Below are 25,854 nucleotides of genomic sequence, written 5' to 3'. Positions count from 1 at the left end.
AATTCCGTTAATGTTTGCCGGCCATGGTCCCGTGGTCCTCCCTATTTAAGTTTCATGCTCACCCTACTCGGTGATTTTCATTCCTGTGATCCTTGTCAGCTTCAGGCAGGAAAATCGTTTTGCATTTTTTTTTGTTAAATTAATTTTTTACTTAATTTTTAATTGCGTTCATTTGATTTTTAATTATTGTTAATTATTTCTTACTGTAATGTAAGATTTTCGATTTTTTAAAATTGTTTTCGTTTTAATTTCCGGAGAGTATCATACGGAAGTGTTCTACTTATCATATTGAGGTAAACTTCTTTTAAAAAAAAACTCGAATTATATGTATATATCCTTTTATTTTAACATTAAATGTTTGGTACATCTTTTGATGTAGATGTGAGAGACTTTTTATGGTGATTTTTGGAATCAGCGCTTTTATTTCTTCCAGAATCATGCGTTTTCATTGCAGAGTTATGGCAAAAAATATTTTTTGTTGGCTAGCGTTATTATTAGCGGTATGCATAAATGATTTTTTTTTTTTTTTTTTTTTTGCTGCTGTTGTATGAACTTTCTTTCTTGAATCACTTTCCACTACTAATAGGTATACTTTGATTTATACATACAGTTTTTATTTGGGGAATGGGGGTGTTTTTTGAATTACAATTGGTCCTAAAAGGCTACTAAGAATTAACAAAAAGCTAAAAGTTTGTTATTGGTCTGAGTGTTTCTTTGAATAACGTTTGATACCCAAAACCATTATATTTTTGACAGTGGGTATTGAACTTGAACTGATCCTATAACATCCTGATGACTAAGAGCTGAAAATTTGAGGCCAATTCTACTTTTCTGTATAATGTAAAGCTCATGTATGAGAGAAATGCTCACTGAAAATTCTCTATCTACTGAACTAAAATGAGTTGGAGTGCCAATAAACTACATATTATGTTGGGCAGCAAGAACTTCAGGTAAATCATTCCTTAAATTCTTATCATATTTTCCCATTAATCTTCCAGGCAAATCAAAAGAAGCAATTAAGCTTGATAATTTCTGTCCATATGTTAATTCTAAATTGTGTGGATTCTCTCCTACTTTTTGTTAAAAACTGATAACATCATTTCTTGTAAAGCCAACCTCACCAGAAAACAACACAAGAATGTATAAAAATAGCATTGTAAGGACATTATTATAGGAAACAAATACAAAAAAAAAAACATCTTATGGTGATAAGACAGCTTCAGTAGCCTATGCCGTCATCCTTTGGGTCTGTCACCAGGCTCCCCCCCCACCACCCCCATGCAATTGCAAACCCACTCCTAATTCCAAGGGCAATGCAGTTAAAAAGTAAAATAATTTCAAAATAAATTTGGATTATGCATAGGAGAACAGTAATCAACTTTTATACCTACCTACCAATGCTGCTGTAATGTGGTTTTGCCTACCCAGGTACTAGGCACTTTTTACTGGATAATTCTGGAGAGAAAAAAAAAAAAAAAAAAATGGCTGTAACAAAGAAACAGCAATTTTGGGTATGTTTGTATGAACTTTGTTGTTTTTGATGAAAAAAAAAAGTTCACTGTTTTTCAGTTCCTGAATTGATCCTAAAAGTGTCAACCCTTTATACCTGGTACAGAGATAACTCAATTTTGAGAGAGGGAGAATTTCTATTAGCCCAATATTTATGAAATTTTGCCGATATTTCCCAAACTTTTTAGCACAGTGTTTCCTAAACTTTTGCTTGAGGACCCCTTTTGGCTTCGAAAAATGACCACACACCTCACATTCTAGCTCAGTTAAATATGGGGTGTCTGGATGTTAGGTATCCAAAATTAAAATTTATATCTCAGAACTGATTTATATGTTTACAATCTATCTTTTTCAGACTGACACACAAAAAAAATTAACTGAATAATAAATTTTCACTATTCAAGTATATAATCAATCGTGCCTCATGTGAAAAATGGTGTTGTCTTTTCATCTCACAGTCCTTGTCTGCAACGATATTTAGATTTTGTTTCAAAAAATAAGTAAAATTCAAAGAAGCCATTACAGAAATTATCCAAGGATCCCCTGTGAAATATTCAGGGATCCCTTGGGACCTGTGGAGCACAGTTTGGGAACCACTGATACAGAGACATTCTGTATCAGTGGTTTGATTCAGTTGTAATCTTGAGTACTGCATATGTCTACACTGTTCCATATGGGTGCAAAGCACAGCAACAAGATTAATTAATAGCAAAAAAAGGTATTTTTTCCAAGAAAGACTTCAGTTCTAAAAAACTTCATTGAAGTGTTTAAGGCCAATTAATGAATTAACTATATGCTGATGTATCCTTACTTTTTCTCAGACAACACACAATAGGGGACATAAATTTCAATTAAAAAACGTATGGATGAGGATGGCTGCCAATTTTTGACTTACTTTCAAAAAGCTGGAGATTGGGCATATGTAATCAGGAAAAAACAATACAGACACACACAACCATGTTTTCTGGTAAAAAGGAGCAAAACAGGAGATTTTTCATAAAAAAAGTTTTTCAGCACAAGCAATAGAAATGAAATTTCACTGGCAAAGTACATACCTATTTTATATTAAAATACCATAGGGTAAACCAGTACTTTTAAAACATTAGTGTGCCTTTCATTTTTCTGTCTGTGGATTTCTCTTTGGATATTCTATCAGACATCAACTGAAGTTATTTCTCCATCTTCAGAAATGTTGAGTCACAGTTTTTTGTTCATAATAACAGTGGAACATTTTCAAAAAGAAAGAGGTCTGAAATGATAGACCCATAAAGAGAAGATCTGAATTTAGTTTTTGTCTCTTTCCATTCTGGCTTGAATATTCTCTCATTCCCAAGCATTGCTGAGTAATTTTAAAATGCTAGGCACGACTTAGGATAATTTGTTATATTTCAAGGTTCCCTAACCAAGGAATACTGTATGTAAATTCTTTCATAATGTTTGGTAGTGTCTCATACCAAAACTACAGGGCCAACAATGCAAGCATCTATTGCTTTATCCATTTATTTATTATTAACAACACCAGAAGTACTAGAAACTTGTCCAGAAAAAATTTCAAATTTGAAAACGATGCACTACCGACTGGTGAGATTTATGCTACTTCAGCTAAAAAAACAGAACCTCTTGTTTTAGACTCTCCACAACCTTGGCACTAGAAATGCCTATGACAAAGTCAAAATCATCCTCTTCAGTTTGCTTTGTAACCAGTTTTTGAAATGAAGTGGAACATTTAAAAACTATTGGTAAAATAAATTTTCTTTCTAGATAGTACTAATTTTCCATCAATTTTGCATTACTTTCACAGGAAGGCAGATAGATCCTTTTCCAGCACACAAATTAATGATAATGACAGTATTATCATCAAGTATTCAATCTCCTCTTTTTATAATACAAATTTGTAGTTGCATTATCAATATTCTGCCAATTTTTTTTTTTTTTTTTTGTTTGGAAGGAATCCCACGTGCATTCAGCTATCTAATGTTGTACTCAATAGAGTACCTTTCAATGCTGGTAAAGAAAGCATGCTGCATTGGTACAATGATTGTTCCTGTTTATTACAATTTTTTTTTTTATTACTGTTATTACAGATCAATATTTTTATTTTTATTAAAAAAAGTTCAACACAGTGGAATATCTTGAAATCATTGTGATCTCTGGACTCAGGGGAGGTACTCATAGACTGGAGATGTGCAAATGTGACCCCAATTCAAAAGGAGGATCAAAGGCTGACACAAATAATTATAGACCTGTGAGTTTAACTTCTGTTCCAGGAAAATTAATGGAGGCACTGGTTAAAGAAGCACTGCAGGATCATCTACACAAGACTTCAGTTATAGCTCGGACACAGCATGGTTTTGTTAAGGGGAAGTCTTGCCTGACCAATTTGATTGGATACTATGATGCAGTCACAAAAGAACTGGATGCAGGGAATAACTTTGATATTATATACTTGGATCTTAGAAAAGCTTTTGATACTGTTGGACATGGAAGACTGCTGCACAAATTGGAGCAGTGTGGCATTGGAGGCAAATTGCTGCTAGAGATAAAGGGGTGGTTGAGTGGGAGAAGACAGAGAGTGGTAATCAATGGACATTGCTCATCATGGACCAATGTTATTAGTGGAATCCCTCAGGGTTCAGTGTTGGGTCCATTGGTGTTTTCTGTATTTATAAATAATATTGATGATGGTATATCAGGCTTAATGTCCAAGTTTGCTGACAATACCAAGGTTGGCAGGGTTGTTAATGACACTAATGACAGTACACTGCTGCAACAGGATCTAGAAAAGTTGATCAGATGGGCTGAGAGGTGGCAAATGAAGTTTAACATTGACAAATGAAAAGTACTACACATGGGAAATCCATTGATTACACTCTCTGCCTTCTAGCACTCAACCATCCCTTTATCCCTAGCTGCAATTTGCCCTTAATTCCAAACTGCTCTAATTTGTACAATAGTCTTCCATCTGCAACAGTATCAAAAGCTTTCCTAAAATCCAAGTATATGATATCAAAATTATTTTTTGCATCCAGTTCCTTTGTGACCACATCCCTTAGCCATAATTATGAGAGCTTCCTTGGACTCAGGGGAGGTACCTATGGACTGGAGATGTGCAAATGTGACCCCAATTCACAAAGGAGGTTCAAAGGCTGACACAAGTAATTATAGACCTGTTAGTTTAACTTCTGTTCCAGGTAAATTAATGGAGGCACTGGTTAAAGAAGCACTGCAGGATCATCTAGACAAGAATTCAGTTATAGCTCAGACGCAGCATGGTTTTGTTAAGGGCAGGTCTTGCCTGACCAATTTGATTGGATACTATGATGTAGTCACAAAAGAACTGGATGCAGGGAATAACTTTGGTATTATATATTTGGATCTTAGAAAGGCTTCTGATACTGTTGCACAAATTGGAGCAGTGTGGCATTGGAGGCAAATTGCTGCTATGGATAAGGGGATGGTTGAGTGGCAGAAGACAGAGAGTGGTAATCAATGGACACTGCTCAACGTGGACTAATGTTATTAGTGGAGTTCCTCAAGGTTCAGTGTTGGGTCCGTTGTTGTTTTCGGTGTTTATGAATGATATTGATGATGGGATATCAAGTTTAATGTCCAAGTTTGCAGATGATACAAAGGTTGGCAGGGTCGTTAAGGACAATACTGACGCTATGCTGCTGCAACAGGATCTGGAAAGGTTGAACAGATGGGCTGAGAGGTGGCAAATGAGGTTTAACATCGACAAATGTAAAGTGCTGCATATGGGAAACAGTAACCCCAGAGCAATGTATCAACTCTGCGGTACTACACTGACAGTGGTGGAGAATGAAAAGGACCTGGGGGTAATTGTGCAGGCAGATATGAAGTTCTCTGAGCAGTGCAGACGAGCTGCAAGAGTAGCTCATGGTGTCTTGTCAATGATATACAGGAATTTTTCTAGCAGGGATAAGGAGGTGATTATTCCCTTGTATAAGGCAATGGTAAGGCCGCATCTTGAGTACTGTATACAGGTCTGGAGGCCTCATTTCAAGAAGGATGTAGAGCTGCTGGAACGGGTACAGAGAAGGGCAACAAGATTAGTAAATGGAACAAAGGGTTGCTCTTACGAAGAAAGGCTTAAGTTTTGCAAAGTACAGAGTCTGGAGACTAGGCACCGGCGAGGTGATCTGATAGAGGTGTATAAGGCTTTGAATGGTTTGAGCATGCTCAATGCCAATGGGATTCTTCATCTTTCTCAGAATAATCACCTCAGAGGGCATAAATTCAAATTGAGGAAGGACGGATGTCGGATAGATGTGCGGAAATTTGCCTTTGGCCAGCGGGTGGTTGGTTGGTGGAACCGATTTCCATCACTTGTTGTTGAAGTTGATAGCCTAAACAAATTTAAAGCTCAACTGGACAGGTATTTCAAATGAACGGAGGGGTGAAATGGGAGTGGGTTTTTTTTTTTTTTTTTGGCTGATGCTGAATAAGCTTGCTTTCTTGCATCATATGCCTCTGCTAATGCTAATGCTAAATAGTATCCAATCAAATTTGCCAGACAAGAATCACCCTTAACAAACCCGTGTTGTGTCTGAATTATAACTGAAGTCTTGTCTAAGCGACTTTAACCAGTGACTCCATTATTTTCCCCAGAACAAAAGATAGACTAACAGGTCTGTAATTTCCTTTGTCACCCCTTGTTCTCCTTTGAGAATTGGGGCCACATTTGCACATCTCCAGTCCATGGGGACCTCCCCTGAGTCCTAGGAAGCTTTCATAAATATGACTAAGGGATTACTTACTTCCTTTGCTGCCTCCTTTAATATAACTGAATAGATCCCATCCACTCCAGGTGCTTTCTTATGTTCAACTTCAACAATTTCTCCTCCACTTTGCTCTCAGTTATTATCTCAGTTTTGTTGATGATCCTTTACAGATAGTTTACTTAGAACATTTTTTACATAGTTTTGAAATATCCACTTCCCTTGTTTACATAACTAAGTGTTTAGTAAACAAATATAATTGAAACAAAATTATACAGAAATCCTACAACCTTAGGTACCATTTATTGTTTAAGAGATTTTAAGGCTGGACAATAAACAAATCAGATATAAACAGTTGCAAAAATATTTCAGGAAATGTCACTTTATTTGAAAATAAATTTTGATATCAAAATTATTTTTTGCATCCTAGTTCCTAGGTGACCGCATCATAGTATCCAATCAAATTGGTCAGACAAGACAAATAAACCCATGTCTGAACCATAACTGCAGTCTTGTCTAGATGATCCTGCAGCGCTTCTTTAATTTAACCAGTGCCTCTATTAATTTTCCCGGACCAGAAGTTAAACTAACAGGTCTGTAATTACTAGTGTCTCCTTTTGATCCCCATTTTTGAATTGGGGATACATTTGCGCATCTCCATTCCCCGAGTCCATGGATTCCCTCATAATCATGGCTAAGGGCCTGCTTACCTCCTTTGCTCCAACTTTAATATAACTGGATAGATCCCACCACCTCCAGGTGCCTTCCTTATGTTTAACTTCAACAATTTCTCCTGCAACTTTGCTCTCAGTAATTACAAAACCATTTAGCTCCCTGCCAGTTTGATAAACTTCTGACATTCCCCCTCTGAATAACTCCTCACGTGTGAATGTAGATGCAAAATACTCATTCAGTTTGTCAGCTACCTGAGCAGGATCATCAACAGTCAAACCATCAATATCAAGTGGACCAATCTGATTCATCCCCCTTCCTTCTAGAGTTTACATATGTAAAGAACTGTTTGCATCCTTTGCTAAAAATTTCTCATAATCTGTCTTTGCCTGGCTAACCTCCTTTGTGACTTGATTACTGCTGGCTGTCAGCAACATTTTCAAAAAGAAAGAGGTCTGAAATGAAAGACCAATTAATTATCTACCATAGGTTTCTGTGTCACTTGATTATTTATATGCATCCCATGTATCTTTCTCTGCTACGAGTGTCATTAGTTCATCTGACATTGATTTAGGCCTAAATCTTGAACAATATTTCTTAGTTGGTATGAAAAGCCTAGTAGCTTCCAAGATTAATTCTTTGAATTCTTTCCATTTAGAATTTGCTGTTGGTAACATCATTAGTTGGTACCATGGCATAGAATTTAAAAACTCAGACCACTGTAGTCACCCTTACAAAAGCAAAATCCCTACCCTTTACCCCTGATGGTAGTTACATCTTTGGGTAAATCCCACATCAGAACATAGTGATGTCACTTAGTAGTTCCTTTATCTGCAGATTCTTAATGCATGAAGAATCACTACTGATAATCAGATCAGATATTACTTCCTCTGGTTGCCTCTTGAACATGCTGCTGTAGAAAACAATCATCCAATAAATTCAAAAAGCCTTGCTAGTGTATGAGTGACCAAACCACATGTTCCAGCCAATATCTGGGAAGGTAAAAATCCTCCATTATAAGACAATACGATTTACTGGCCCACTATTTCTCTGTATAGTTGTTCATTATACTCATTATGCCTATTATACACTTCTATTCTCAATTTTGCTTTCCCAATGCTTATGTCACACCAAACTGACTCAACATTGCACTGTCCACCCATGTCAACTGGATAAATTTCCTTAGATTTTGTTTCTTAACTAACAGCATAACCCCCCCCCCCTTCCTTCTTATCCTGTCTGTCCTTTCTGTACACATTGTACTCTCCAAATTCCAATTCTGCATTCCTTATATCTGTGTGACACCACGTCTCTGATATCCCAACAATATCTGCCTTTGATGCCTTGATCAGCACTTCAAATTCATCAAATTTATCTACTAAATTCCTAGCATTGGTGTAAACTCAAGTATACCTGCACCTGTTCTTATTCTTAATGAATATTAACTGATATTGTGTTATTTGTTTTGATATAATTTTATTTTGCATATTTGGATTTGTGTGTTTCAGCTTTGTTTATTTGCCAATGGGTGAATCAACAATTCACATTTCATATGTTTGGTTTTTTAAACCTCAAGTCTGTCTTGCAGGGGTTAATGAAACCCCAAATAATATTTCAGCCATTTGTACTTTGCATTCTACTCTGACCATATTGCTGAAACTTCCAATAGCTATTTTTGGAAAAAAGTTTTCTTTAATTTCCCCAATGAAAATTTCAGTAATCTCTGTTAATTATTGTAGTTAGGAAAAATTCAGGAATTAAGTTAAACCTAATTATATGCACATGTTGAATGGAATCTGTCACATACAAGTAATAATAACTAGCTGGCATTACTGACACACTTACCTCCAATCATTAACATTCTCTAGTCTTCGTGATATTGAAGTACATATCTGGAATCACAAATATTGGGACGAGAGGTCCACATTTCATATATTCATAGAAGAATGGTGGTGTTTCAATTTGTATTTTGCTCACAGAACTCTAAAGGGAGTTTTAATTTCAAAAATTAATTAAATATGTTTTTAAAGTAAAAATGGATTTTTCACAGTTGTGTACAGAAATAATTGAAAATAAACGTGACATCAAAATTGAGCAATTTTGAATTTTTTTTGCTGATTTTTCGAATGTAGACATATGGGGGAAGTTAACTCCATGCACATAGAGGGAAAACAATTCTTTTTGCGACTGCCAATAGGTTAAGTTGGCCCGAAAAGAACGTATTTTTTTTTGCAGATTAGTTAGTTCCCTCAGTTTCTTCAGCCATAGGTTGTATATGCTTTTTCACTTTTCAGCAGTTATTATGTTTGTTATTTGGTTTTTAGGAGCATTAGCAACTAAGGCCATATTGCTCCGGGGATATGCGATAGTCATTCCCCGATCTTTCCGCATCCTCCGTATTTGGTGGGCATGGCTCGAACCCCGCTCTAATCACAAGAAGCGTGTGCTAAGCACTGCTGCTCCTGCCCACCTGGCTACGGAGGCACCCCAGTTATTATGTATGGAAATAAAACTTTTAAGGTCACAAAGAAATCATTAAATCCTGAAAAAACCATGCCTGTGATACCTCTATTCTCTCAATTCTTTATTTTTTTTAAACTTGAATCAATTGTTTCTTGTTCAGGAGAATGCTTTTGTTTTGGGGGATCAATTTATTTAGTCTTTTTTCATAACAGGCAGCATCACTGTGACGCCTATTGCTGTGCTAATCTTCCACAGGGTTGAGGGCCCTTCTCCTGGTGAAAATAAGTTTTTGTTGTTTAATTTAATTAATTTAGTTTGTTTTTTTTTATTAATATGATAAAAGCAGTAGATAACCAAATATGAAATGTGCTGTAGTTTCAGTTATTGAAGCAATGAGCAAATTTCCATGCAGGAGGAAAAACACCAGCAAAACAAAAGGGTGTACAAAGGAGATACAACAAGTTAGCTGAAGTACGCAATGTGTTACATTTCAGGTGTGCATTTGATTTTTTTTAAATAGATGATTATTTTTGTCTCTTTTTTTTTTCTATGATTAATAGAAGTGAAAAGTAAATGGTTATCTCTTTATCAATTAATTACTCAGATTGTAACCTTATAGAACACTTAATAAAACTAATTTTACACTCTCCTCCCATATACACTGTTTTAAAAATTCTTTTCTCTCTCTATATATATATCTTCACAAGAGACACCATGAGTTTTACATAACAACGCACATACATGGACTTTCTAAAACTAACAATACTGCATTAAAACTATATTTAGTCCATGAATTTCTTTGTTTACAAATTATATGGAAAAAAGAAATAATTGCTAGTGTTCTACTTTTGTTAATTTTAATTAAATTTAGAATTAAGGCTAATTTTTTGATCAATTATAAAATTTCAAGAATTTTTATATTTGATTGGATGGACTTTCATGAAATTTTATATTTCACGAAAGCCCATCCACTGGGGGTCGAGGTCTTACATATAGATGGAATTGGTGTATGTGTGTGTCTTAACACACCTTAAAAATGGAACATCTGTGCACACATTTTAATAAGTGGAGAAATGTCATTAGGACCTGAAGACTCCTTATATCGAGATTGTTCAGGATTCATCTAATGTCTTTCCATTGGAAGATCAATGGAAGCATTAGCATTAGTAGAGGCATTTGATGAAAGAAAGCAAGCTTATGCAGCATCAGCCAAAAAAATAAATAAATAAATAAATAACCACTTCACCCCTCGGTTTGTTCGAAATACCTGTCCAGCTGAGCCTTAAACTTATTTAGGCTATCAACTTCCACGATAAGGGATGGAAGTCTGTTCCACCAACCAACCACCCGCTGGCTAAAGGGAAATTTCCTCACGTCTATCCTACATCTGTCTTTCCTCAATTTGAATTTATACTCTCTCAGGTGAATATTCTGAGCAAGAGGAAGAATCCCATCAGCATTGAGCATGCTCAAACCATTCAAGGCTTTATACACCTCTATCAGATCACCTCGCTGGTGCCTAGTCTCCAGACACTGTAATTTGCAAAACTTAAGCCTTTCTTCATAAGAGCACCCCTTTGTTCCATTCACCAATCTTGTTGCCCCTCTCTGTACTCGTTCCAGCATCTCTACATCCTTCTTGAAATGAGGCCTCCAGACCTGTATACAGCACTCTAGGTGTGGCCTGACCATTGCTTTATACAAGGGAATAATCACCTCCTTATCCCTGCTAGAAAAATTCCTGTATATCATCGACAATACACCATGAGCTACTCTTGCAGCCTGTCTGCACTGCTCAGAAAACTTCCTATCTGCCTGCACAACCACCCCCAGGTCCCTTTCATTCTCTGCCACTGTCAGTGTAGTACCACAGAGTTGATACGTTGCTCTGGGGTTGCTGTTTCCCATATGTAGTACTTTACATTTGTCAATGTTAAACTTCATTTGCCACCTCTCAGCCCATCTGCTCAACCTTTCCAGATCCTGTTGCAGTAGCATAGTGTCAGTAGTGTCCTTGACAACCCTGCCAACCTTCGTATCGTCTGCAAACTTGGACATTAAGCTTGATATACCATCATCAATATCATTTATAAATACAGAAAACAATAATGGACTCAATACTGAACCCTTAGGGACTCCACTAATAAAATTAGTCCACGATGAGCAGTGTACATTGATTACCACTCTCTGCCTTCTCCCCCTCAACCACCCCTTTATCCATAGCAGCAATTTGCCTCCAATGCCACACTGCTCCAATTTGTGCAGCAGTCTTCCATTAGCATTAGTAGAGGCATATAATGCAAGAAAGCAAGCTTATTCAGCATCAGCCAAAAAAAAAAAAAAAAAAAACACAACCACTACTCCCATTTCACCCCTCCGTTCGTTCGAAATATTTGTCCAGCTGAGCCTTAAATTTGTTTAGGCTATCAACTTCAACAACAAGTGATGGAAGTCTATTCCACAAACCAATTGCCCGCTGGCTAAAGGCAAATTTCCGCACATCTATCCGACATCCGTCCTTCCTCAATTTGAATTTGTGCAAATTGAGGTGCAACACATTTTTGATACTGTTGCAGAAATCCATGTGCAACAGTATCAGAAGCCTTTCTAAGATCCAAGTATATAATATCAAAGTTATTCCCTGCATCCAGTTCTTTTGTGACTGCATCATAGTATGCAATCAGTCAGGCAAGACTTCCCCTTAACAAAACCATGCTGTGCCTAAGCTATAACTGAAGTCTTGTCTGGTGGTAGATGACTCTCATCAACCGGTGAAATACCACCACCTTGCTTATTGGAGGCTTGAGGTGGTGAAACCCATGTTTAGTCTCTAGAGCAAAGTTTCCGGCATCCCCCTCCCCCCATACTTCTTCAACCCATGCACGGTACTAAGTACTATAGGTTTTGATACCTTTAGTGCTTGGGGTTTTCTTAAAAAAAAAAAGAAAAAAAAAAAAGATGATCCTGCAGTGCTTCTTTAACCAGTGCCTCCATTAATTTTCCGGGAACAGAAGTTAAACTAACAGGTCTATAATTACTTGTGTTGCCCTTTGATCCTCCTTTGTGAATTGGGGTCACATTTGCACATCTCCAGGCCATGGGCACTTCCCCTGAGTCCAAGGAAGCTCTCATAATTATGGCTAAGGGTTTGCTTACTTTCTTTGCTGCCTCCTTTAATATAACTGGATAGATCCCATCCACCCCAGGTGCCTTTCTTGTATTTATCTTCAACAATTTCTCCTCCACTTTACTCTCAGTTATTACAAGATTCTCTAGCTTACTGCCAGAGTTGAATACACCTCTGGCATTCCCTTCGCTGAATAACTCCTTATGTGTGAATGTCAATGCAAAATATTCATTTAGTTTGTTAACTACCTGAGCAGTTGACCCATCGATATCAAGTGGACCAATCTGATTCATCCCCTTCCTTCTAGAGTTTACATAAGTAAAGAACTCTTTGCTGTTTTTCTTTGCATCCCTTGCCAAAGATTTCTCGTAATCTGCCTTTGCCTGCCTAACCTCTTTTATAACTTGGTTACAGATCAACTTGTATCTATCTGTGTCACGTGTTAATTTGTATATATCCCATGCATTTTTCTTCTCTGCCATATGTCTCATTAGTTCATCTGACATCCACTTAGGCCTAAACCTTGAACAATATTTCTTAGTTGGTATGTAGCTTGCAAGATAAGTTCTTTGAATGCTTCCCACTTTGAATTTGCTGTTGGTAACATCATCAGTTGGTCCCACTGTATGGAATTTACACACTGTCTCAGTCCATCGTAGTCGCCTTTACGAAAGCAATAACCCTTCCCTTTACCCCTAATGGTAGTTACCTCTTTGAGTAAATCCCACCTCAGCACACTGTGATCACTGCCACCTAGTGGTTCATTTACCTGCAGATTCTTAATGCATAAAGAATCACTACTGATAATCAAATCAAGAGTATTACTCCCTCTAGTTGCCTCCCGAACATGCTGATGTAGAAAACAATCATCCAATAAATCCACAAAAGCCTTGCTAGTGTGTGAGTGACCAGCCCCCAAATTCCAGTCAATATCTGGGAAATTAAAATCCCCCATTACAAGACTCTCTGATTTACTGGCTCACTCTATTTCCCTGTACAGTTTTTTATTATACTCATCAGAGTCATTAAGTCTATAGCACACTCCTACTCTCAATTTTGATCTCCCAATGCTTATGTCACACCAATCTGACTCTGTCCAGCAATGTCGACTGGCTTCACTTCCTTGAATTTTATGTATTTCTTAACTAATAGCATAACCCCTCCTCCCTTCCTATCCTGTCTATTCCTTCTGTAGACATTGTACTCCCCAAATTCCAGTTCTGCATTCCTTATATCTGTGTGACACCACGTCTCTGAAATCCTCACAATATCTGCCTTTGATGTTTTGAGCAATACCTCAAATTCATCAAATTTATTTACTAAACTCCTAGCATTGGTGTACACGCAAGTATACATGCACCTGTTCTTTTTCTTAGCTATTCTAACACAACCCATGTGTTTACTTGTACCCCAATGATTCCCAGCAGTCTCTGAAATATCCTGCATCTTATTTTCCAGGCTGCGGCTCATTCCAATAGAAGCAGTGCAAAAATCACTTTCACCTCTGCCAGTGGCTAGTGTTAATCTATTAGTCCTTGTATCTCCCCAATCTAGCAGTTTTCCGACCCACCTAACACTGCCTCGATAACATCAGCAAATATTCTTTCACCCTTTCTATTTAAGTGTATCCCATCCCTGTAGAAGCAGTCTCTCCTGTTAACAAGTACTGACCAGGCTGAAAAAAATTCTACCCCTCGAGCCTTGCACAATCTTTCCAGGGCTGAATTTGGCATTATTTGGATAGTGCCAAGTATTCTAGGAGAATATTTAGATCCTTTTATAGTAACTCTGCCATTGTCATGCATGAAGTACATCAATGGCAGATTAGTAAACGTTTTGGGGAGAAGGAAACATTTGTATTAACTGATGCAATTATTAGGTATAGTGTATGAAGATGTACCTAGTTTCTGAACTTAAACATTGTAGCAACAGATCAAATGTAGCTTTTGCCACTTGAAGCCTATAAATAAGCAAAGTGGTTACATTATATTAAGTGAGAAGAATCATCTACGTGATGTAACAACAGCTTTTCTTTTTTCAATTTAACCTTAGAAGTGATTCTTGAGAAAGTTTCCCCTAAGAAACAGATGTGCTATATAAATAGAGTTACCAATTTTTTCTGTTCAAATACATGTAAAATGGCCCTAATTAAATATATAAAATAAAGAGATACTATATTTATTTCCAGGGACAGAATTAAACATTAATAATAAAATAATTATAAATTAGTATTATAATGGATAAATTATGCAAGGAAATAGACTTTTTCTGCCTCTGCCAAAAAAAAAAAAAAAAAAAAAACCATTCGTACCTTCATCGTCATCAGCCATTTTCAATCCACTGCAGGATGAAGACAACTTTCCAGTTCCTTCTGTTTTAAGCACTGGCCATCCATTTACTACCCACAAACTCATGAATTTCATCTATCCATCTCCGCCTTTGTCTTCCAGGTTTTCTTCTAGCTCCTCTTGGATACCATTCTGTTATTTTCTTAGTCCATCTGTCATCATGTCTTCGAGCTATGTGTCCTGCCCAAGACCATTTTAGTTCTTTAGTTTTGAAAAGAATGTCCTTTACTTGAGTTTGCTGCCTAATCCATGTGTTTCTCTTCTTATCTAACAGTCTGATTCCCAATATAATTCGTTCCATTCTTCGCTGTTTAGTTCTCAGCTTCTCTTCCATTCTTTTGGTGAGTGCCCAAGTTTCACTTCTATAAGTCATGGTGGGGAGTATACATTGATTTATTATTTTACATTTCAGACAAACTGGGATATCACTCTTCAGTACGTGACTATATTTCCTGAATGCTATCCATCCAAAATTTATTCTTCTCTTGACTTCCAGCCATTTATCATTATTACAGCTAATAACTTGTCCCAGATAAGTATATGACTCCACCTTTTCAATTACTGCTCCTTCAATCATTATTTCCCTTTCTGTGGCATACTTGTTCATCATTACTTTTGTTTTAGTCATATTCATCTTTAGTCCAAAATCCTTACTAACTGTGCATAACTGATTAAGATTTTCCTCTAATTCTTTGGGATCGTGGCTTATGACCACAATGTCATCTGCAAATCGTAAATGGTTTAGGTACTCTCCGTTCACATTGACTCCTTTCTGCGACCAGTCTAATCTTCTGAAAGCTTCCTCACGGGCAGCAGTAAACAGCTTTGGAGATATTGTGTCTCATTGTCGAACTCCTTTCTCGATTTTAAATTTCCTACTGTCTTTGTCTAGTCTAATAAAGGAGGTAGCACTCTCATATATTTTCTTCAAAATCATAATAAATGTTTCTGAAAGTAATCCACTAGCAACACTTCATCATCATCCCAAAAACTGATCTCATCACTCTGCCAGCAGAAGGAATCAACTTGGTCTTCATAGAGGGAGAGGAGCTATGGGGTATCTATGCCTTGTCTTTCCAGTGCCCGAAACATTGCCTTATGCTGTATGGAATCAAATGGCTTTTCATAATCCACAAATGCCAGGCATAATGGCATTTTATATTCATTTGCTTTCTCCATTAGCTGTGATATTACGTGAGGGTGACCATAGTTGAGAATCCTGTCCTAAAGCCAGCCTGCTCTTTCAGTTGATTCTCATCAAGTATTCTTTCTAATCTGTTAGTATTGACCCTTGTGAACAACTTGTAGATGTGGGATAACAAGCTAATTGGTCTATAATTTTCAATTTCTGATTTATCTCCTTTCTTATGCAGCAAAACTATGATTGCATTATTCCATTGCTTAGGCATCACACCTTTTCTAATGCACTTTCTGAAGAGCCTTGCCAGTTTGTGTGTTGTCTCTTCCTCCCAATTTTAACAACTCTACAGTAACTTCATCTTCCCCCGGGGCTTTCTGATTCTTCATTTTCTTCAGTGCATGTTCTACCTCATCAGGAAGATTATTATGTCGTATGTGGTGCTACTTTGCAATCCATCTTCCCCACTGCTGACATCATTCCCTTGCTCCTTGTATAATTTTCTATAGTAGGCTTCTGCTATTTGAATTATGCCATCTCTGCTGTTTATAAGTTTCGCTATTCTTCAGTTTCAGTATCATTTGTCTTTCTGTATTACTGCTGATTTAAATCCTTTGTTTTCCCTTAATGCTTGTTCTACTTTTCTTGTGTTAAATCTTCTTATGTCCTCTCTGAGTCTCTTTCTAATGGCTTTGCATAACTCAGTATACTCAATTTTCTCCCTGTCAGTGTTTTTCTTGCTCTTCATTTGTCGTCTTCGGTTCATCACGACAAGTGTTTCTCGACTAATTTTTTCTTCTGTGGATTTCTTTTTCCCTATAGGTTTTTTGGGCTTTATCACTTTCAGAAAATTGTAATATTCCTGTCGATATCTTGGTCCTGAGCAGTCTGCAGAAGCTCAAACATGTTCTTAAGTTCCAGTATATACTGCTTTTTCTCCTCTTCTGTTATCTCAAAGACCTTTGTATTATTTACTCGAGTCAGTTTTTTCCTTTCCTTTCCTACATCTATATCAAGTGTACATCTTATTCATACCTTACCTGTCCCCAAAAACTTGCTGTCTGATTCTGCTTAGAACCTCATCAAACTATCCACTTTGACCACTGTTACAAGCAGTTCATTCCAGCGATACATAATATGCTGTGAAAAAGTAAACTTCACGAGATCCAGGATTCTGTTACTGAGAAAAATTTTGTATTGAAAATTTCTCTCTCATTTATACTGTTGATTCCTTTCAGGTCCTTATATATCCTATCAGATCTCCCCTAAGACATCTAACTGCCATGCTTCGCAGCCTGCATCTTCTAAGCTGCTCTTCATACAGTCATCAATTAATACCCCCTTACCACTCCTAGTTGCCTTTCTTTGGTTGGTTGGTTGGTTTTTTTTTTTTTTTTAGGAGCATTAGCAACTAAGGCCATATTGCTCCGGTGTGGTGGTCATTCCCTGACCTTTCCGCCTGCTCCGTATTTGGTGGTGACGGGCTTGAACCCCAGTCTAATCAAGAAGCGTGTGCTACGCACTGCTGCTCCTTCCCACCTGGCTACGGAGGCGCCTGCCTTTCTTTGAACCCTTTCCATAAGTTATCTTTCTTCCAGACCACACAATATTCTAAATTTAGTCTAACTATCATCTTGCATAAAGACACAATGATATCCACCATTTTCTATTACTTGTGAAAGTTCTATATAATACACAGGACACCATGTGCCTTCCTAACCACCTGTTTATAATGCACAGAAAATTTATTGGCTGACTTATTGTAACCTTGAAGCCTTTTTTTTTTTTTTTATCCTGAATCACTTTTAACTCCTGAATTTCTGTTCCACTTTGCATTAAGAGGCATTAAAATTCTGAATTAAAGTGCACATCCTCATCAATATCATTAAGGAAGATAAGCAACTGAAGAACCCAACAATGATCCCGAAGGACCACACTAGTTTACAGAAAGAATGGGTATATCCATTTATGACTACATTCTGACTCCTATGTTTTAGCCAGCCCTGATTCAATGAAGGATAGTAGGACCTTTATTGTATAATTATTATAGCATGAATTGTTGAGGAGGCTTCCATCCTGCAGTGGGTTGATAATGGCTGCAGTTTTTTTATACAATATACCATCACAGCTGGGGGTAATACAAGTTACAAATATGATGCTTTACATGTTTTATGATGAATCTGACACTGACTATTATTATAATAATAATTATTATTATTATGATATTAATAGTCAATAACATTGAATATTATGGATACTTTATAATACTAAAGAATATAGAGATATCTATTAAATGAAAACTATGATGTTTAAAAATTTTATACAATTATAATGAATGAGAAAGAGAAGCTCTTGCATGTGTGCATATTCAAATTAATTCATTATTTTGCAATCACTTCCAACAAGGCAGATTCCTTACCTGCAGTTGAAGCACCATTTAGAACACAAACTCTCTCTCTCTCTCTTTTAGATAAGGTTTGAACGTGGCACAATTACGGAAAAATTCACAATCATAATTTTTGAAAGGAGAGCTTATATTTGCTCTCTCACACCAAACAGTGGCATAAATCCCATATGGTGAGTCATCTTTACTGTGGTGTAGTCTTGAAGTTCATCCATTTTAGAAGCCAATGATCATCTGCAAAATTGAGGTTGTAGGAGTAGCAGAATCCCAAATTTCTGGGCCATACAACAGTACTGGGTGAATCATCCTGTAAATATTTGATTGTTTCCAGAGCTCTGACATCAATCAGTCACTACAGATGTCTTTTTGCAGTCCATCTCAGCTGACTAAACCTTAGATGAACAAACTGCAATTGGGCATTAAAATTAAGTTCAGGATCAAATATTACTCCCAGATCCTTGTGTTGAGTCACTTGACGAATGGCAATGCCAGAAAAACCCAAGGATTTTATTTTATTTTTTGAGGGAGAAAACTATGATGCCAAATTTGGCAGGGTTGACAGTCATTGAGGATTGTGCCAGGTAATCATAAGTTGCTGAGAATTGTTTATTCTGTTGGTAACAAAATTAATGATCACGTATAGGACAGCTAATAGTACAAAATTTTATGTCATTTGCATAGCATAAGCACTGCTCCCTGTAAAGGTCAGTAAATGGGAAGATTAATAGCAAACAGAAGCCCAGAGAGAGAGAGAGAGAGAGAGAGACGAGAGAGAGAGAGAGAGAGAGAGAGAGAGAGAGAGAGAGAGAGAGAGAGAGAGAGAGAGAGAGAGAGAGAGAGAGAGAGAGAGAGAGAGAGAGCACACGCACACACCTGGGGAATTCCAGAAGTGACACTGTGAGAGAATGATTGGCATCCAGCTGAAAGGTTGTACAGTGCCATAAATCCCATATGGTGTATCATCTTTACTGTGGTGCAATCTTTCCATTCCAGGGTGTACAACCTCCTGGAGGTCAGGAGTGGAAGAATACCAGAGTATTTCCTTTTAACTGAAAGAACTTTTCAAGTATCTGCAGACTAGACCCCAATATTAACCATGTCAAATAACAACTGTATGCCAAGCAAGAAATATACTCAAAAGCTGGAGAATTTTGGAGGATTCTGATAGGAGGTTGTTAGTGAACATGAATAGGCATCTCAGGGAGAAGGTAGTTGGAAAAAATTGCTAAATATTTTTTCAAGAAGCTTAAGTAAACTAGATACTTTAGATATGAGCCAGTAGTGTTGATTGATTGGTCTACTGGATTTTGGAATGGGCATTACTTCATAGATATTCCACTACTGTGTAGAGGCACACGATGCAAGAAAGCAAGCTTATGCAGAATCAGCCAAAAAATTTATTTAGGCTATCAACTTCCAGAACAAAAGATGGAAGTCTGTTCCACCAATCAACTATCTGCTGGTTAAAGGCAAACTTTTGCACATCTATGCCCTCTCAGGTGATTTTTCTGAGCAAGTGGAAGAATCCCATCAGCATTGAGCATGCTCAAACCATTCAAGGCTTTATACACCTTAATCAGATCACCTTGCAGGTGCCTAGTCTCCAAACACTAATCTGCAAAACTGAAGCCTTTCTTCGTAAGAGCAACCCTTTGTTCCATTCACTAATCTTTTTGCCCATCTCTGTACTCGTTCCAACAGCTCTACATCCTTCTTAAAATGAGGCGTCCAGACCTGTATACAGTACCCAAGGTGTGGCCTGAACATCGCCTTATACAAGGGGATAATCACCTCCTTAACCCTGCTAGAAAAATTCCTGTATATCATTGACAAGACATCATGAGCTACTGTTACAGACAGTCTGCACTGCTCAGAAAACTTCATATCTGCTTGCACAATTACCCCCAGGTAATTGTGCAAGCAGATATGAAGTTTTCTGAGCCATAAATCCCATATGGTGTATCATCTTTACTGTGGTGCCATCCCTTTATCCCAGGTCCTTTTCATTTTCTACCACTGTCAGTGTAGTACCACAGAGTTGATACGTTACTCTAGGGTTACTGCTTCCCACATGTAGTACTTTACATTTGTCAATGTAAAGTACTAAGAGGTGGAAAACGTCATTTGCCCCCTCTCAGCCCATCTGCTCAACTTTTTTAGATCCTGTTGCAGCAGCATACTGCCTGTCATTAACAACTCTGCCAACATTCATATCGTCTGTAAACTTGGACATTAAGCCTTATATACCATCATCAATATCATTTATAAATACAGAAAACAACAATGGACCCAACACTGAATCCTGAGGTACTCCACTAATAACATTAGTCCACGAAGAGCAGTGTCCATTGACTACCACTGTTCTGTCTTCTCCCACTCAACCATCCCTTTATCCATAGCATCAATTTGCCTCCAATGCCGCAATGCTCCAGTCTTCCATGTGCAACAGTATCAAAAGCCTTTCTAAGATCCAAATATATGATATCAAGTTATTCCCTGCATCCAGTTGCTTTGTGAAATCATAGTATCCATTTAAATTTGTCAGACAAGACTTCTCCTTAAACCCATGTTGTGTCCAAGCTATAACTGAAGTTTTGTCTAGATGATCCTGCAGTGTTTCTTTAACCAGTTCCTCCATTAATTTCCCTGGAAAAGTTAAACTAACAGGTCTATAATTACTTGTGTTGCCTTTTGATCCTCCTTTGTGAATTGGGGTCACATTTGCACATCTCCAGCCCATGCATTCCAAGGAAGCTGTCATAATTATGGCTAAGGATTTGCTTACTTCCTTTGCTGCCTCCTTTAATATAACTGGATAGATCCCACTCTCCAGGTGCCTTCTTTATGTTTATCTTCAACAATTTCTCCTCCACTCTGATTCATCCCCTTCCTTCTAGAGTTTACATAGGTAAAGAAGTCTTTGCTGTTTTTCTTTGCATCCTTTGCCAAAGACTTCTCATCATCTGCCTTTGCTTGCCTAACCTCCTTTGTGACTTAGTTACAGACCAGCTTATATCTATTGTAGGCTTCCATTAATTTATATGTATCCCATGCATTTTTCTTCTCTGACATCCATTTAGGCCTAAACCTTGAACAATATTTCTTAGTTGGTATCTAAAGCCTAGTAGCTTCCCAGATTAATTCTTTGAATGCTTCCCATTTTGAATTTGCTGTTGGTAACATCATCAGTTGGTCCCACTGTATAGAATTTAAATACTGTCTCAGACCATCGCAGTCGCCTTTACGAAAAGCAAAAACCCTTTCCTTTACCCTTGATGGTAGTTACCTGTTTGAGTAAATCCCACTTCAGCGCACTGTGCTGAAGTGGGATTCACTTAATCCACCTAAGTGCCATGTAGTGATTCCTTTATCTGCAGATTATTAATGCATGAAGAATCATTACTGATAATCAAGAGTATTATTCCCTCTAGTTGCCTCCCGAACATGCTGATGTAGAAAACATTTTTTCTACATCAGCATGTTCGGGAGGCAATTATTCAATTTGCGGGAGGCAAATATTATTCCCTCTAGTTGCCTCCCGAACATGCTGATGTGAAATTTGTGGGTTGGTCACTCACACACCAGCAAGGCTTTTGTAGATTTATTGGATGATTGTTTTCTACATCAGCATGTTCGGGAGAACTATTGGGAATAACCTGAAAGATGGCATAAATTCAAATTGAGGAAAGGCAGTTGTAGGATAGATGTGTGGAAGTTTGCCTTTAGCCAGTGGGTAGTTGATTGGTGGAACAGACTTCCATCTTTTGTTGTGGAAGTTGATAGCCTAAATAAATTTAAGGCTCAGCTGGACAGGTATTTCGAAAGAACAGAGGGGTGAAATCGGAGCGTTCTTTTTTTTGGCTGATGCTGCATAAGCTTGCTTTCTTGCATTGTATTGCCTCTACTAATGCAATCATCCAATAAATCCACAAAAGCCTTGCTAGTGTATGAGTGGCTAACCCACAAATTCTAGTCAATATCCGGTAAATTGAAATCTCCCATTATAAGACTGATTTACTGGCCCGCTCTATTTCCCTGTACAGTTTTTTATTATACTCATTAGTCATTAGGCCTACAATACACTCCTACTCTCAATTTTGATTTCCCAGTGCTTATGCCTCACCAAACTGACTCAACACTGCACTATCCAGCGATGTCGACTGGCTGTACCTCATTGGATTTTATGTTTCTTAACTAATAGTATAACCCCTCCTCCCTTCCTGTACACCCCAAATTCCAGTTCTGCATTCCTTATATCTGTGTGACACCATGTCTCTGATATCCCACAACTCAGCCTTTGATGATTTGACCAACACCTAAAATTCATCAAATTTATTTACCAAACTCCTAGCATTGGTGTACACGCAAGTGCACACCAATCCAGGCTGCTGCTCATTGCATCTTGTTTTCCTGCTGCTGCCCAATAGAAGCAGTGTTTTAACCTCTGCCAGTGGCTACTGTTAATTTATTAGTCTTTGTATTCCCCCAATCTAGCAGTTTTCCGATCCACCTTACACTGCCTCGACAGCATCAGCAAATATTCTTGCACCCTTTCTATTTAAGTGTATCCCATCCCTGTAGAAGCAGTCTCTCCTGTTAACAAGTACAGACCAGGCTGAAAAAAATTCTACCCCTTGAGACTTGCACAATTTTTTCAGGGCTGAATTGATCGACAAGGCTGTCATCATATACTTCGTGTCTGGGCCAAATTGCAGACACTTTCAAATTCAACCCTAATTCACGGCTTTTTTTCAACAGTGACCTGTACTTGTTTAGTAATTCCGCTAATAGAAGACCAGCGGAATTACTTGTTTAGTAATTCCGCTGGTCTCCTACTATTAATATCATTAGTGCCAACGTGTAAAACAATATCACCTTTTGTGGCCTTAAAAGATTATATCTGCTCTACAACGTCAGCAACCTTTGCCCCTGGAAGACATATCCAGGTCCTGTTCCACCTATCCTTTTTGCACAATATGTTTTCCGTTTTCCTGACAATAGAGTCACTGACAACTACTAGTTCCTGTGGGACCAGTGCATTCTGCGTTGGGGGTTGCATGATGTTCAAGTGCAAGCTCTTACGTTGATGTGGGCAGATGAGAGCTTGATGGGCCCCTCAATTTGGATCCTTCGAGGGCATCCACCCCCGTCTTTCAAGCTATCATATAGGCCTATAACAACGCTGTTGCCCGATTGTGTGTGTGCACACTTCTTACATCGCGTGCACACACAAAGACATTCCTCTTGGCAATATCATGTCCCGTACCTGATTGCTCCACAAAGATCAAGTAAGCAGTGCATTTTAAAAGGCTGTGATTCAGAGGGCAACTGCCCCCACAGTTCTCCCCTGAGCCACAGCACTCCCATTAGTTTGAGCCTTTTGCTTTGCTGCTCTGAGTCATGATTTAGGTTTAATTTCAATAAAATTCAATTTCAGTAAAAAATCACAGTATTATAGATTGTTTACAGGACATCAGCAATATACAGAGCTAAGCATGAATTGCAGCACTTTATTGAGAGCAGAAATGCTTTCATAGCATTTAACAGTTGTTTAATGATGATGTCAAGTATATCCCGTTGGTTGGAATTCTTGGGACATGGAGATTGGTGGGCATTTGAGAACAGAGTGATGTGGTCGAGCCACTTCTATTGACTGAACATTCAGATAGGGAATTATCCTTTTATCCACCAAACTCTAGGTCCCACAGAATTCCAACCAATGGGATATCTTTGACATGATTGTTGTCGCTAAACAGCAATCTGAAAGCATTACTGCTTTCAGATTGCTGAAGACCAGCAGGACCATCAAGACCAGTAGAAATTTATCAAGACCAGCAGTATCTGAAAGCATTACTGCTTTCAGATACTGCTGGTCTTGATAAATTTCTGCACTTCATGTTGAAATGCTTATGTCCTATTAACAATCTATAATACTATGATAAAAGAAAACTACTTTCTACAGCAATGAAATATTTACTTTTGGATAAAAGGAATTTTCCTTTTATCTAAAGTAGTTGTTGATGGCTTGTGACTTGGCTTGATTTAAGGAGGTTCTAGCTCTGGGGTAGTTTACCCTGGTGAACTTCTCCTTTCAGATGGCATGCAGTTATAGTGAAGAGATGGTGTCCACCATGTTTTGGACCTTGAAGCAACTATTTGAGAACTGCATAATCGTGCAATGGTGTTCAAATAGTTGCAACTAACACTAATTTTACTGTACTTGCAAAGTGGCTGAAGTTTGTCAAAGGCAAACTTCATTGCCGTGGAAGAAGCAATGTCACTGGAATGCAGTTTGAATGCAAAAGGGATTAAGCTATTGTGTTGCCGCTAACCTTTGAATTTTGAAAAGCTTCAGATCAGGTAACTGTAGGCATCTGTGCCAACAAATCTGTCTATTGTTAATTATATAGTAGAGATCGGTTGTTATCGGTTGATTCATCTACTGCTCATCTCAGATGCCCAAATTATTCACTGTATGATTCCTTTTGCCTCAAAGGTGGTACTTATGCATATGTCCGTTCTGATATTCCCCGTCAGAGACTTGGCAATTTGGAATCTCCTCTCTTTGATCTTCTCTGGCTTAAAATCTCTCTACCTCATTGTGTCAAATTCATATGTTGTCTCTACCGTTCTCCCAACTCCACTAATCACTTGGAGCACTTTGACTTCCTCTCTTTGCAACTTGCCTTTCTCCAGTCCAACTTTCCTAACAGTGAAGTGATTTTCCTTCGTGATTTTAATGTTCACAACTCCAGCTGGCTTCCATTTTCTAGTCACACCGACCCAGCAGGTCGAGATGCTGTGGCTTTTGCAATTACTAATGACCTAGCACAGATTGTTCATTTACCTACAAGAATACCGGACAATCCTAATCATACAGCCACTACGCTTGATCTTTTTCTCACAAACAACCCTTCTAAGTACACGGTCGAAGTGAGAGGTCCTTTAGGCACTTCAGATCACAACTTGGTGATTGTCTCTACTCCAATGGAACCTTTATCTCATGGCTATTCCCAACCACGTGTTGTTTGGCATTACAAGAATGCAAAATGGGATGACCTGCGAGACTTCTTTTCTTCTTTTCCTTGGTCGGATTACTGTTTCAAAACTTCTGATGTCAACGTTTGCTCAGATCGTGTCAGTGAAATTATTCTTGCAGGAATGGAATCCTTTATCCCACACTCCAATTTAAAATCTCGTCCTTGGTTTTCCAATAAATGTGCCAAGGCTGTCCAAGAGAAGAATGTTGCATATCGTAATTGGCTTGTTTCTAATTCTTCAGTTTCATTTTCTGAAGCTCGCAACAATTGTAAAGCAGTTATTAATCAACGTTTGCTCAGATCGTGTCAGTGAAATTATTCTTGCAGGAATGGAATCCCTTATCCCACACTCCACTTTAAAATCTCATCCTTTATCTAAACCTTGGTTTTCCAATAAATGTGCTAAGGCTGTCC

The 25,854-nt window shown here is 37.8% G+C and overlaps 1 long non-coding RNA gene across 1 annotated transcript in view; it reads left to right on the top strand.

Moving 5' to 3' along the window:
* Positions 1–787: 787 nt before the first annotated feature.
* LOC150076572 (uncharacterized) overlaps positions 788–25,854 on the top strand; it is a 40,262-nt gene continuing 15,195 nt past the window's right edge. The window contains exons 1-2 of the long non-coding RNA XR_016547811.1: positions 788–950; positions 9,759–9,877. This is a non-coding gene — a long non-coding RNA (uncharacterized LOC150076572). The remainder of the gene's footprint in view (positions 951–9,758; positions 9,878–25,854) is intronic.

This window comes from Mastigoproctus giganteus, chromosome 13 (genome assembly GCF_048544385.1).
Source record: "Mastigoproctus giganteus isolate SK-2022 chromosome 13, ASM4854438v1, whole genome shotgun sequence".
NCBI lineage: Eukaryota > Metazoa > Arthropoda > Arachnida > Uropygi > Thelyphonidae > Mastigoproctus > Mastigoproctus giganteus.
Note: the sequence above shows the minus strand (reverse complement) of the source record. Positions and strands in the feature narration are given on the sequence as shown.